Below are 15,523 nucleotides of genomic sequence, written 5' to 3'. Positions count from 1 at the left end.
CCTGACTCCAAGCCTGTCCCTTTTCCACTATACCTCGCTGCCTTTGAATGGGCTCATGGAAAAGAGGCAATTGAGTTCATAACTCCACATTATGAAAGATATAAACTTAAAAGTCAGAAAGTAAATTGTCAGTGTTCTCAGAGTCTGCTGAGTTTTCTTTTATTAATAATAACTTTGAATTTATGGGAACTATCTCAGCTGAGTTTAAAACCAATTAAAGCCTTCACTTATTAATTCCTCGTAGTACCTTGACTTCATTTTAAATTTAATTCATTTTTCTGTCACTTCTTCTTTCTTTCATCTTTACACAATATATTAATTCTGTGTAATATCAATGAAGGACAGTAAGGAATGATTTGAATTCAGTTCAGTTTGAGAAGCATTGAGGAAGCACCTACACTGAAGGGAGCATCCAGTGAGGTCCTGGAGGAAATGCAAAATTTGTCCACATCAAGGAGGAAATACATGACCCAAGATTTAAACAAATAAAAAGATGGATCAATCACATGGTGAAAGTGACCACCCAGTGCTGCATTGGTATCCATAAAATGTCCAGACATCTCGATCAAGTCCTAGAAAGTCATGTGGGCTCAGCCCCTGTGGAGGATTTGTGGAAGGACATGGAGAAGAGTTGCATAGGAGAGGGTCAGGTAAGACTTGAAGGAAAAGATGAAAGAAAAGAGAAATTCTAAAAGGAAGTCATGAGGAGAGAGATCATTCCAGGAATGGAGGTAGGAGCCAGCCTCTACACTGACCCAGAGTTGGGAAATCGAGTGTAGGGAGGGAGGGATGAATGACAACACCATTCTGGCTAGACAAAAGGGTGCGTAAGGGGAAGAAATGTGCAATTATCTTATAAGGCTAGAACACAGGTGGGAATCATGTTATAAAGGATTTCAAATGCCAAGCAAAGAAATCTGCACTTGGTCTGAAAGATAATGAGGATTCCATGGAGTCTGTTAAGAAAGGAAAGATGTGGCCAGACTTCTGGTTTGGAAGTTGTATGGAGGATTGTTTGGAGAGAGGGGAAGACTTGGAGCAGGGAGACCAACAGGAGGTTATTGAAACCTTCCAGCGGAGGGATTCCGAGGGCCTGAAGCACATTTTGCAATCATACAAAGAAGTCTAATTGGTGAAGGTTTTTTCAGTTTTAGGGAGAAGATTATTGCCATCTGCTAAGGAACCAAATGATACTCCAGTTGAAAGCAGAGGCTGAGTCTGAAGCTGGCTGTGATATTCAGTGATTGTAACTATGCTGAGAGAGAGAGAGAGAGAGAGAGAGAGAGAGAGAGAGAGAGAGAGAGAGAGAGAGAGAGAGAGAGAGAGAGAGAGAGAGCCAGAGGAGAGTTGGATGTTATTGTCATTCTCAGGCTACACATATGTGTATATGCAGAGAGATATCTCTATATAAGTGACATATAGATAAATGTAGACTTAGTTGTATGATGAGTGGCAGTATGATGCAGTGACTGCCTTAGAGCTAGGGATACTGAGCTTAAGTCTTGCCACTGATACATACTGACTGTGTGACCCTGGTGATTATATAAGGGTTGTTTAACAAATGTTCTCAGTGCTCTAGGTATTGATGATGATACTGATGATAGCACCAATTAACATTCTATAGAGCCTACTATGTGCCAGGGACTGTGCTAAGCACTTACAGTTATTATCTCATTTGTTCTTCACAACAATCCTGGGAAGTAGGTTCTAATATTCCCATTTCACAGATGAGAAAACTGAGGCAAACATATGTTAAGCTGCTTGCCCAGGATCACATAGTAAGTGTATGAAGCTACATTTGGACTCAGGTCTTCCTGATTCCTAGCCCAAAGTGCTCTCCACTGCACCTTTCTAAAACTGAGCAGTCAGGCGGTGCAGCGGATAGAGCCTAGAGTCAGGAAGACTCATCCTCCTGAGTTCAAATCTCGTCTCAGACACTTATTAGCTGTGTGGCCCTATGCCACTCACTTAATCCTGTTTGCCTCAATTTCCTCATCTGTAAAACAACCTGGAGAGAAGTGGCAAAGCACCTCATGTTTGGGGAGATGGCAGCCTCATTAAATCTCCCCAACAGCTGGAAAAGATCAGCAGATTCAGCCTCTACTTTTACAGCTCTGCCTGGATGTTTTCCTCCCTTAGTCTCAGGTCTCAAACCATTGAGGATGAAGCTGGAACTTTAATAAATGGGGAAGCCTCCCTAGAGGCTAAACCTCTGCCTTGGTCTCCTTCCACACATCCTCAAGGCCTTAGCTAATCACCCTCTTCCTGGTGCCCTGAGGCTCCAACACAACCGAGAGTCCCAAGTTACATGAAGAGGCTTCATACAGAAAGGAGTTTCTATGGCTGACAGAAGTCACCTCTGCAACACTGGCCATCCCTTCAGACCATGTGCCCAGCATCACCCACCCTCTTGGGGCCAAGTTATGGGAGTTCTTCAGTCAATGGCTCTGCTGCCTAGCCTGGAACACTCACTCAAGCCTGTTTTACTAGACTTCTCATGACTTGCTTTCTTTGTCTTCCAGCACTCAATGTAGGGCCCACCTCACTGTAAAAGAGCCTGAAAGTTCTGGCCCATTTTGTTTCAGATCTCCATGCACCTTCACTTTTCTTTTACAGTCTGAATTTAGAAAAAATCACCAGTGGATTGAAATAGATGTGACTATTTTGCTTCAGCCTCTAGTTGCCTCTAAAAAGAGAATTATCCACATGGCTATGAATTTTACTTGTCTCAAAAATCAACAGAAGCCAGCGCAGGCTGAATTATTTGATGGCCATATTGATGGCTCCATCATCATTCCTATATCTGAATAACACAGGTGTTCAGGTCTACCTCAGATGGAATTCCCTTGGATGCGAAAGAAGGCACCAGCTGTCACCTGACCAGAGAGATCTATTTTCTATCCGTTTGAAGAAGAGCTAACTCAGAATACTAAATCCTTCCATAAATGAAGAGATGAAGAAATTAGAGACCCCAAAATAAAGAGTCCCATAATGCCAGTTTCTCCCAACCTGAAGGAATATTCGACACTTTCTTTTTCCTGAGAATGAGCATGAATTCCATGAACTTATGCTGGGTTTTAGCCAGCTAACATGTGACAGCTGCATTGTGGCACCACATAGATCCAGTCCTCAATACTATAAAGGTAATGGTCTCAGGCTTGTTGGGCATCACTATGGTTCTCCTCTCCATACTATGGTGTAAATATATAATCTATGAGAAGATAGACACCTCCATCCCAAGGCCTTCCAATGTGTCTGCCACATATAGCCCCTTGACTATATAGCTTGACCATTGTAACCTGACAGCTCTATTTCATATGAAGACATGATAGAAACAAAATGTATTCATCGTCAGCATGTTGCCTTATGGGAAATAGAAATCAAAAGCCTATAACTTCAGGACAACATTCATGGTGTGTCAAACTGTATCTTCAGGAAGGCTTCATATAGTAAATCTTTGGATAACTGATATCTAGTTCTATGTGGAATATGTTGGGTATACAGCATGTTTTCATCAACATCATTGTAACAAGTATATTTTGGAGTGCTATTGAATTTTTTAATTACAAATTTAATGTGTATTTTGGAGTCCTTAAAATGCCCTGAGGAAGTGAATTTTTTGTTTAAATAAGAGATGTATTGCCTCTGTTGAAGTAAAAGATATTATTAGAAATGTTAGTTGTGAGTGAAGATAAAAAACATTCAATAAAATGAATTGCCATATTCTCAATGAAAGAATAAATATGTCAAAGAAGGAAGAAAATGAAGAAGAAGGAGAAGAAAAGAAGAAAGAGAAGGAGGAGGAGGAGGAAAAAGAGGAAGAGGAGGAAGAGGAAGAAAAAGAAGAGGAGGAGGAGAAAGAAGAGGAGGAAGAAGAAGAATGACCAAAACAATTGAACAGCTATAACAACACGCGAAAACTTCAAGAGAAGGAGCAGATGTGGACTGGTAGGAGCTTCCTCTTCCTGGATTTCTTTATACCAGTACAATCATAGGCACCAACCGTAACACTCTATAAATGAATAAATGAAAAAAAGTCACCTGTGCTACTATATTTGAGCTCCTTGGCAGAATGTATATAAAACGTCATATGTATATATATACATATATGACATTTTATATACGCATATACATACACACATATATATGTATGTATATGTATATATGCAAGTATATGTATATATACACACATATACATATATATGTTCATCATTATATATGTTCTATGTTTGTATGTATATGTTTCTGTCCCCAATTCTTCCTGTCGCATTTTAATCCTTTTCTCTTTATCTGCCTTCAACAGTGACAATACTTTGAATGCCCTTCATCCTAAGACCCTTATATACCTACCCTCAGCCAAGATGGAATTTATCTGGTCACCATATGCTGTTAGAGAATATATATTTCAAATACTTAAGTACTCCATTTTATCCAGAAAAGCTGAAGCTAGAAAGACTAGAACAAACCCTTAAAAGTTTTGCAGATTCCACTTAAGTAATGTGGAGGCTGAATGAAATGTGTTCAGCAGGGATTTCTGCCATTCTCCTGCTAACAGCCTGAGGGCAAGGGTGAGCCTTTCCATTTTTGCTTATAATTCTACCAAGACCCTAGACAGCTATGTTGTGTGGGGTGGGTTATTTTTACAAATGTTTAATGCTTTAGGGCACAGAGAAGGTAGCATCAGGACTCTACAAAGGCATTGACCTTTAGAGCCCTGCAAAGAGCTATACCTAAGGACATTCTTGTGAAGACTCCACACAGGGAGAAAAGGACTTCTATCCTTCCAGGGACTGTAAGTTACTACTTGACCACATATGTTCTCTAAGCTTGAGCCCATATCCCCCAGACTTTGTATGTGTGAAAGAGTATCAATTAGAATTTGTTTTGGAGAAGAGAGGAAAAGGGAAGTTTTTTAACCAACTTTTCTATGTTAGTAAATGCCTGTTTCTAAAAACTAATTAACTGTACTTGGCTGGCGACCAATGGAGATCATGTTGGATGGGGGCTCATGGGTAATTAAACTAGAAGCTTCTCAACCCTTCAAGATTACCCCTAGGATTCTGAGTAGAGAAGTAGCCAGCCACCCTGTTGGGAGACTCAACCTGCTAGTTCAATGTGACTTGGGGAAGTGAAGACAGAGAGAATGCTACCCACAGTTGCCTCTTCCTTTTGAGTGTAATACTTTCCTTTCCTACATGAAAGACATCTCAGCATGTGAGACAGACTTCCTGAAAGCCTTTAGAATAACCTAACTATCACTGAGTTAGGTTACGTGCAATCTAGAATAAGAGTTTCTTGAACTTTACCAAATAAATAACAGAACATTGAAAGAAGTGCTTTTGGGTTGTTGATAGATAATAGTCCCAGGGAAGAGTATTAAATTTTAAAATCAAAGGTCCTAAGTTCAAATCCCACATTTTTTTTAGTACATATGTCTTTGGAGCAGTCTTTTTTTCATGGATGTGGCAGTTTTCCTTATTTATGGCATGTGGGTGCTGGACTAGAAAGCCTCAACACTGAAAATTCCAGGATTCGTGATTTCTGTAAATCAATTCTACTGTAAATCAATTCTGTAAATCAATTTCTACTTGGTTACTGGAGTACTTGTCACAATGATATTACTCATTCAAAGGACTAGAAATGTCAATTGACAAATTTTTTCATAATTTGAAATTGTTCCTACTTGTTCAAATGCACTTTAAATACAAATAATTATAGGAAGATTTTGTCATTTTACTTAGAAATAAAAATTTCCATCCTGCTAGCGCTATTTTTTTGTTTTACTGCTGAAAAATTTTTAAAAAGCACTGTGACAATTGATGCTGGTCCTTTGAGGTATTCTTAAATTCTGGTTCTTCTTAATGGCATCTTACTCAAGAAATCTCCAGAGCCAGGAAGAACATTGGAGGTTCTCCAGTCTGCTCTCTCATTAAACAGGTGAGGAAATTGCCTGTCACTTAAGCATGTGCACATATAGAGGTAAATTTGCTCAGAGGCTCATGTGTAGCCAGCATTGGAACTAAGATTACAACTCATGGCTTCTGGCTCCAAATTCAATTCTTGCCCTAACATGATGTTCTTGATTTCATGGAGAATGACTTTGAATCAAATAGCGTTGGGTCTCCCTTCTTCATTGTCCTCCAACTTGCTTTGGTTAATTACTGAGTACATAGAATAAAAAGCTGTGGTTGTGTTTACTGGTTCTCAAGGGCTCATTTCCCCTTTGCAGGCAGTCCAGATTTTATCTCCATCCATGTTGTTTTGGAGATGTTGCTAGACTTTGGAGACATTGGCTGCCTCTGATCATGGTCCAGGAGCTCAACAAGTTTGACGGATCCAGGAATGGCTTGGAATAAAAATGGGGGAACTCAAAACTTCAGGGTCAGTCTTTTCCCCTCATAATGATTTTATCGCTCTCAGTTATAACCGAGGCAAGACCTTGGAGTGATGGAACCTTTTAGGGCATCTTCCAAAGCATCCAAGTTTCTTCATTTATCAGCTCATGACTGATTTCATTTCATATGATCTGACAAGGACATTTAGCAGTGCTTGAGTATTTATGAATTACTTTCTATCAGGAAACAAAATGTGACATTCTTCACTAATAAATCAAATTATGTAGAAGTGGTTCTGGATGTGCATACCAGTTCCTTGGGGAATATTTTTGACTGCACATTACAAATTGGTGATCCAGCACTGACTGTAGCAAATGTGAGAGTTCAAGGTTCTGAGGAGTTTTGTTTTCAATAAAATTCTATTTATAACAAAAGAGGCAATGTGGCACCAAAGGCCAGCCTCAGAGGCAGGAAGCTCTGGGTTCAAGATCCACCTTTGACACATGTCATCTACCCTCTCAGAGTCCTATGCAACATAACAAGATGAAGTCACAAAACATCTGCCAAATTGCATTGATAAAGGACATCATCACTTCACAAAGAACTTTATTACCCATAAAATTGCTAGCCCCTCAAATATTGTAGCTGTGAATATTTTGAACTTTTTATTTTTAAACACCTCCAACTATCAGCTTTTTTAGCATCTTAATTTTTTATAAAGATACCTGTTTTCAAAGCCCAGGGTGTATAAACCTGCATACTCTGTACAAACCTTCAAGTTTTAGGAATAGTTACAGCTGACACACAGCATGAGTGCGAGATTGAATATTGTTGGATAGAATCATTAATGACCCCAGGAACTGGCCAACAATGCAAAGTCAGTGGAGAGTTTGGTCTCTTTCTCAATGTTGGTGGAGCTCCTGAAGTTTATCAGGGTTATGGAAAAACCTCTGTACACCTGACATGAACATAGACAGTCCTTCTATCAGCTTCCTAATGGCCTTAAGAGAGTGTAGTCTGTGTAGGCTGCTGCCTCTCAGGACTCAGAAGTGTGCCTTAATTAGGAGAAGAAGAAAGACAGTACAAGAAGCTGCCCTCTACAAATATGTAATACCTTTTCTTAAAGCCCATAAGAGGCATTTTGGCTCCAGATCTTCACTGGTCAGATCACGCTCAGCTTCCCAATGTCAATTGCTAGAGGCTGCCCTTAAAGGAGAATCAGAAACCAGCCAAGATAACTCAGGTCATGGGTTCCTTCTACTGAGGGACATTGACCCCTCAGAAGACTGAATTGAATAATAAATTAAGAATATTGCGCTAGATGACCCCTAAGGTCCCTTCCAAATTTAGTGCTCTGAGACTGTACTTGGACATAATGCAAGTAACTGAGTCTACTCATCTGAACTGCATCTAAGAACTTCTCTGTGTGTTGTGTCTGCCTAGGTCTGGGAGAAGTTGTAGGCAAATAGCCTATAACATAGTGGTATTAACCATAGACTTTTGAGAACATGGATTGAATGTTCCAGTATGCCCTAGAGCAGAATTCCTATTGACTCCATTCCTGAGAGGAAGGTGAAAGGTCAATGAGAATGCTTTTCCAGGAAGAATGGGTGCATTTAGGGTTAGCACATACTGTCTTCCCAACTCTACGATAGAGGATGGAGGAGAATAAAGTGCAATGTGTATATGTGCATCTATTTTTTCCACAATCTGCTTCCTTAGATTTTTATGAACTTTTAAAGAGTCAAGATGACCAAAGCACCTTGAGGCCAAAGATTGCTTCAATTTTGTCTTTGTATATTCAGCACCCAGCATAGGTTCCTTTGCACACAGTGGGTATTTCACAAATGAATGGAATCTATTGGAAAAGCAGGCTATGCCAGCTGGCTGAAACAACAAATTTCTAAATTTTCTTTCAATAGTACCTCAGGAGAGGTTTGTGCATAGCCTCATCTGCCCTGGACTCATGACAAAACAGCAGAAAATGTTCAAAATTCAGCACAGACTTCGGCAAACCCTGGATAACATTGACTTGCCTTTATTTCAGACATTTTGTGGCTATTTTTCTGTACCCACACGTCAGGCTGGAAATGGTGCCAGAGATGGGCTTGTCATGAATAAATTCCCAAATCTAAGTGGGTGCTCTCCCATACTCACGCTGCACTCAGACTGGAAATCTTTCCAATAAATTGGACATTTGAGAATATTGGAGACATTAAAGCCAGGAAAGTCCAAACAGGACAATGCCTTGATATTCACTGTAAATCCATATTGGTTCTGTGGTGCTAGTGCTTTCCATTCAAGAGTACGACTTATTCACACCAGGGAAATGGAACTGAGAGAGCATTTATGATAATCATCCAAGAGCTAGTTAAGGTTAAAAATCTCAAACCAATTCTACAAAATTACCCTTTTGTGATTTTTTTTAAAAGACAAACTGGTCAATCCCCACAGCAGTGATTTTCACCTTCTCTCAGCCCCTGATTTGGTGCTGTCCCTAGTCCTAGACCAAATACTGTACTTGCCAGGTAACAAATGGCATTAACTCATTCATTCCAATGGTTTGTTTTTACAAGTCCTCCTGTTTCTTTCCTCAAGTTGGCTTGTAGGGAGAAGAGAATGAAAGACTGGCTGTCCTTTAAGCAAGATGTGATCCTGAAGCTGGTAGAAATCAGAGACCCTGGGAAATCCTAAGAGATCCATGCCACAAAAGTGTTTCCTTGATAGCCTGGCCCCCTCCTACCACCCCAGTCTTCTTATACTCTTCTCCCAATGTCTTCTTTGAAACAGTGCCACTGGCCATGGGGCTGTTCCTTCCAGAAGATGCTTATTAATTGTCTGACTGAGCCACATAACACACTGATGGAAAAACAAAGTTTGGGAGATTCCACTCCTATGCTCTGATGTGGCAATGTTCTTTTGCCTTGAGGATGATTTTCTAAGGAAATAGTCTTATTCCAATAACTTATTCCACAATTCTCATAGCACAGTGTGTTCCTCCAATAATTAAATCAATGAAAAAGTATTTTTAAGCACTTACTATGTGCCAAATTTCACCAAACCTGGAGATATAAATGCAAGCAAGCCAAACAATTCCTAACCTCAAAGATCTTATATTTTAATGAGAAATAGACAATCCATAAAGAGGAGTTTAGAGGGGGAGAAGGTGGTGATGTGCCAGGAACTATGCTTTAGAAATGACTGGGTGATGAAATTGAAGGCCAGCTTCTTGGCAAGAGAAGGCAAAATTCACTCATCTGAGCTCAAGGTGGTTGCAAAAGATCAAGCTACAAGCTGGGGAGGGATCAAAGCCATGAGGCCAGTGCCTGGAAGGCAGCACAGTTTGGAAATGAACAGAGAGAAAATAAACCATTTTTCATGAGGTGGTTGTCATTTATAGTTGCATCTTTTCATCGAAATTCTTTGTCATAACCTCCACTGATTTTCTACCCAATACTTCCTCTTGGGTATAGAAGAGACCTTGAGGTCTCTAAGGCAGTACTTGGAGTGTGAGCTCTGATAAGTTCTACCCAATGAGATGGTATTCAGTACAGGCCTACCAGTGGCTGGTATTGGAGCTCTGAGCACCACCTGACTGCCTAAGTACCAAGGAGCATCCACCACGTGGTGAGCTGTCCAGCTCCAGTCTCTGTCATGATGGTGAAATGACGGGTCTTTGTGAAATATAGAAATGACTCACCAACTCCTCGACCCTTTCACTTTTCCTCCCCTTCCTCCCAATGGGGCTGTTTTGGGCTTGTAAAGATATTTATGCCAAGAAGCCATTGATTGTGTGGAGCATTCTTGATGGAACAAAAATCCTCAGTGTCACCAGTTGTTTTGAATGCAGTAATGCCATTCAGATGGTACCCAACATCAAAATTCAAAACCAAATGCTAATGGAGTGTTTAAAAGCTAAACTGAGAGATCTGGTTTGGAGAAAAATCACTGTGTGGTACCTATCAGTTTTTCCTTGGTGTCTCTTATGTGATGATTTACAAAGACATTATTTGAAGAAGAAGGAGGACAGGAAACCCTCACCTTAACTTCTATTGGATCACAGAAGACTTACATAAAGATGAAATATCATTACAGATAGTTTATTTCAAGTGGAAAAACAGGCACAATGCACTCAATTAAGTCATTTATTCAAGATGTACTGAGAACTAGCTATATGCAGAACACTGTGCTCAGTGAGTTTGGGAGGATGTACAAAGATGAGACAAAGTCTTTGCCATAGTAAACATTACAATCCAGTAAGAGATGTAAAGGGAGGAATCCCTTGGGTTGTGGACAGGTGGGTGTCTGTGTTGAGGCACCTAATGCCAAGCAAAGGAAGACAACAGCATTAGTGCCTTTATCTTTTGGAGAAATTATAATAAGTAGCATGCTTTGGGGCAGAGCCAAGATGATAGAATAACAGCACGGACTTTCTAAAGCATCCCCCCAAACCCAGAGAAATACTTATACAAAATGACTCTAAACAAATTCTGGAACTTCAGAACTCACAGAATGATGGAGTGAAGAAAATCTCAAGCCCAAGACAGCCAGGAAAGTTGACTGAAAGTGTCTATCACATGCCACACTGGGAGCAGAGGACACACAGAGGACCTGAGTAGGCCTTGGGGGAACTGAATCATGGGCACCTGTGGCAGTTTCCAGACATCATGACCCCAAAACATCAAGGACAAATTGAAAGGTCAGTAATAAAAACCCATGGGACCTGTGTGAGAGGGGAGAGTGGTCAAACCCGAGACCCAGGGTGGCAGAGGTGGTGAAGGAACCCACAGCAGCAGCAACAGCAGGGGCAGGGGCAGCAACTGTTTCTGGAGCTCTAGGCCCAAAGATTGTGGGGGGATCGAGTGGCTGACAATATGCTCCCACTGAAAGCAGAGAACTACCTTGACAAAGAGCTCAAAAGTCAGGTAAATAGCTGGGAAAATGAATAAAAACTGAAAAAAGAACCAGATTATAGAAACTTACTTTGGAGACAAGGAAGACCAAAGTATGCAAACAGAAGAAGACAACAAAGTCAAAGCTCCTACATCCAAAGTCTCCAAGAAAAATACGAAGTGGCCTCAGGTCATGGAAGTGCTCACAAAGGATGTTGAAAATCAGGTAAGAGGAGTAGAGCAGAACTTGGGAAGAGAAATGAGAGAGATGCAAGAAAATTGTGAGTCAAGGGCTTGGTAAAAGAGATCCAACAAATGCTGAAAAAATAACACTTTAAAAATAGAATAACCTAAATGGCAAAAGAGATACAAAAAGCCAAGGAGGAGAAGAATGTGTTAAAAAGCAGAACTGGCCAGATGGAAAAGGAGGTCCCAAAGCTCACTGAAGAAAATAATTCCTTAAAGATTAGAATGGAGCGGATGGAAGCTAATGACTTTATGGAAAATCAAGAAATTATAAAACAAAACCAGCAGAATGAAAAAATAGAAGTCAATATGAAATATATCATTGGAAAAAAACTGGAAAATAGATCCAGGAGAGATAATTTTACAATTATTGGACTACCTGAAAGCCATAATCAAAAAAGAGGGGAGATATCATCTTCCATGAAATCATCAAGGAAAACTGCCCTGATATTCTAGAACCAGAGGGCAAAATAGATATTGAAAGAATGCTCGGGTCACCTCCTGAAAGAGATCCCAAAAGGAAAACTCCTAGGAATATTGCACACAAATTCCAGAGTTCCCAAGTCAAGGAAAAAATAATGCAAGCAGCCAGAAAGAAAAAATTCGAGTATTATGGAAATACAATTATGATAATACAAGATCTACAGCTTCTACATTAAGGGATCACAGGACTTGAAATATGATATCCTATTCCAGAGGTCAAAGAATCTAGGATTAAAACCAAGAATCACCTACCCAGCAAAACTGAGTATAATAATTCCTAGGAAATGGTTATTCAATGAAATAGAGGACTTTAAAGCATTCTTGGTGAAAAGACCGGAGCTGAATAGAAAGTTTGACTTCCAAACACAAGAATCAAGAGAAGCATGAAAAAGTAAACAGGAAAGAGAAATCATAAGGGATTTACTGAAGTTGAACTGTTTACATTTCTACATGGAAAGATAATATTTGTTACTCTTGAAATTGTTCTCAGTATTTGGGTAGTTGAAGGGATTACACACACACACACACACACACACACACACACACACATACATACATACATATGGACAGAGGGCATAGGGTGAGTTGAATAGGTAGGGATGATACCTAAAAAAATAAAATTAAGGGATAAGCAAGGAATATATTGAAAGGAGAAAGGGAGAAATAGAATGAGGTAACTATCTCTCACATAAAAGAGGCAAGAAAAAGGTTTTTCAAAATCCTTTTTGAGCTCTTCCATGGCCTGAGCCCACTGAATATTTATTTTGGATGTTTGGGATACAGAAGCCCTGATTTCTATGTCTTTCCCTGATGGTAAGCATTGTTCTTCCTCATCAGAAAGGAAGGGAGGAGATATCTGTTCACCAAGAAAGTAACTTTCTATGGTCCTATTTTTTTCCCCCTTTTCTGGGCATTTTCCCAGCCAGTTACTTGACTTCTGAGTGTCCTCTCCACACCCACATGGCCTCCACTTCTGCCCAGTTAGTGCTTGGGGTCTGAGATTCAAATGCTGCTTCCCAGCCTCAGGGCTCTCAGCGGGGGTGGGGCTGCTATTCAGTGTGAGATTAAGTTCAGGTGCTCAGGTTGGGGCAGGGCCACCACATGGGACTCAGTTCCATAGCGGGGGGAGGTTATGTGGAGACCTTCAACAATGGATCTGAGCTCCTGCTTGCTTTGGGAGCCCCTGTCCACTGCTGCCTCTGCTGCTGCCTCCTGAGGGGGCTTGAGTTATGGGGACACCCCACTCCCCTCTCGGGGAGCTGAGAAGACCCTCTTACTGACCTTTGGCACCTGTGGGTGGAGGGACCTTCGCAGCCCCTGGAGATTCTGTCCCTGAAGCCTGCTCAGATCTGCTCCTCTAGGTGCCAAGGCAGGGCTGGGTTCCACTCCAGGTCTGGTGCACAACGGACCTTTTGGGTCAGTTTTTCAGACCTCTCTGGAACAGAAATCTCCTCTGCTCTGTTGTTCTGTGGCTTCTGCTGCTCCCGAATTTGTTGGGAGTTCTTCTTTACAGGTATTTTATGGGCTGTGGGTTTGGAGCTAGCATATGTGTATCTTTCTACTCCACCATCTTGGCTCCTCCCCCAAAAGGTTTTTCAATGTGAGGAAGAGAGGGGAGGTGAGAGGGAAAGAGTGAACCTTACTGTCATCACATTTGGGTTAAGGTGGGAATAACATGCACTCTCAACTTAGTATGAAAATCTATCTTACACTACAGGAAAGTAGGGTGGAAGGGGATAAGAGGGGGTTGGGGAATGATAGAAGGGAGTTCAAATGGGAGGAGGGGGTAATTAGAAGTAAGAACTTTTGAGGAGTGACAGGGTCAAAAGAGAGAATAGAATAAACGAGGGGCAGAATAGGATGGAGGGAAATATAGTTAGTCTTTTACAATATGACTTATGGAAGTGTTTTGCATAACTCCACATGTATAAGCTACATTGAATTGTTTGCCTTTTCAGGGGGATGGGAAGGAAGGGAGGAAGGGAGAGTAATTAGAACTCAAAATTTTAAAAACCAATGTTAAAAATTATTTTTGCATGCAACTAGGAAGTAAGATGTACAGGCAATGGGGTATAGAAATCTATACCCTACACCATAGCACACCCAGGATGGCTTGCTAGCACAGGTTCTTTGATCTGTTTTATAAAGGAAAGACAACTTCAAATGGGTTAACCATTCTTCTTTAATTAAACATATATAAATCATTCAGTAGTTCAGGAGAAATGTTAACACCCTGAATGTGGAAAAAATACAAAGAAAGTAGCACAGCGATCAACAGACAGGGCTCCTACTGTCAGAACAAAGTAATACAATCATCTACATTTAGGGTTATGGTTAGGGTTAGGGTTAAGGCGCATTAGATGGGGGAGCACCAACAACATCTGAGTGCAGGAGTATTAACAAATGGCTACTCAGAGTCCCATACAGGGAATCAAAAGGTCCTTCACATAAGCAAAATACCAACCTCCCAGTATATATAACAAAGACTTGACCCCTGATTGCCTCAGAGTCAGTAGACAAGAAACCTGTATGACTCAGCACAGCGGTGAATTATCATGGTTTGAAGGATTTCAACCCTTCAGAAGTTTTCAGTGAACCTGGGAAACTGAACTCCAGAAAGAAAACAACAAAAAAATCCCACTTTGCTTGGACTTACAAGGCCCAGCACTCCAAACACTGCCTCACTTTGTGCCATATAAATCACATCTCATCATTGTTTAAGATATATTTCTCAGACTTTGAGGGTCGGAGCATAAGGAGATAATGAGCACCTAATCTCTTCTCTTTGGAATCAGACTCCCTACAACATCAGTGCCAAATTATTCCCATCAAATCCCATATATTTCTGTTCTGTTAAGAAATTGCAAATAAAAAAGGGGAAAGATGTGACACTGTTTTTCTTAATGTTTTCCAAGACTAGAGTTTGAAGGAGACTAGAGTTTGAATTAGCTAATGACTATATGGTTTATTCCAATCAATATTCTCAGTAAGATTGGAGACTGGACCTGGGATTTCCTTGTTATTAAGAATTTGCAAATGAGAAAAACCCATTTCTGAAAGTGGGTGAGCATATTCTTTATTTATTTAAAGACTTTAAGAGTTGCCTTGTGCACTAAGAGGATTCCCACAGCCTGCTTGGGTCAGAGGTGGAACTTTGGCTCTAGTTCTAATGATTATGTCTTCCTGACTCCAAGGCTCTAGAAACTGCAGCCACTACATAAGAGGAGTCCAGCTCAACGAGAAATGGATCCCTCACCACATTGACTTCAGGATTCACAAATTTTAATTCTCTCTCTCACAGTATATTTGTATTTATTTCATTATCTCCCAAATGCATTTTAATCTGGTTCAAGCCACTCTTGGAAATTTTACAGGTTACACGTAGTTCAGGGTCACTGCTGAAAAAAAATTGCAAAACAATTTTAAAAGACAAAAGGGAAATAAAACTGCAATAAATCCAATAATAACCAGATTAGCTGAGTACAGAAATGAATGCAAAAGGTTTGAATGGGATGCATAAAAATATGTGAAATTATTATTTGTGTTTGAAGTTTGCATATAGATAGA

At 40.4% G+C, this 15,523-nt stretch overlaps 1 pseudogene; it reads left to right on the top strand.

Moving 5' to 3' along the window:
- The first annotated feature begins 506 nt into the window (after positions 1–506).
- Positions 507–3,284, top strand: LOC140514798 (growth/differentiation factor 9-like; annotated as a pseudogene).
- Positions 3,285–15,523: the final 12,239 nt, after the last annotated feature.

This window comes from Notamacropus eugenii, chromosome 7, assembly GCF_028372415.1.
Source record: "Notamacropus eugenii isolate mMacEug1 chromosome 7, mMacEug1.pri_v2, whole genome shotgun sequence".
Classification (NCBI taxonomy): Eukaryota; Metazoa; Chordata; class Mammalia; order Diprotodontia; family Macropodidae; genus Notamacropus; species Notamacropus eugenii.
The sequence above is the reverse complement of the archived record's forward strand: the minus strand, read 5'-3'. Positions and strand labels throughout refer to the sequence as shown.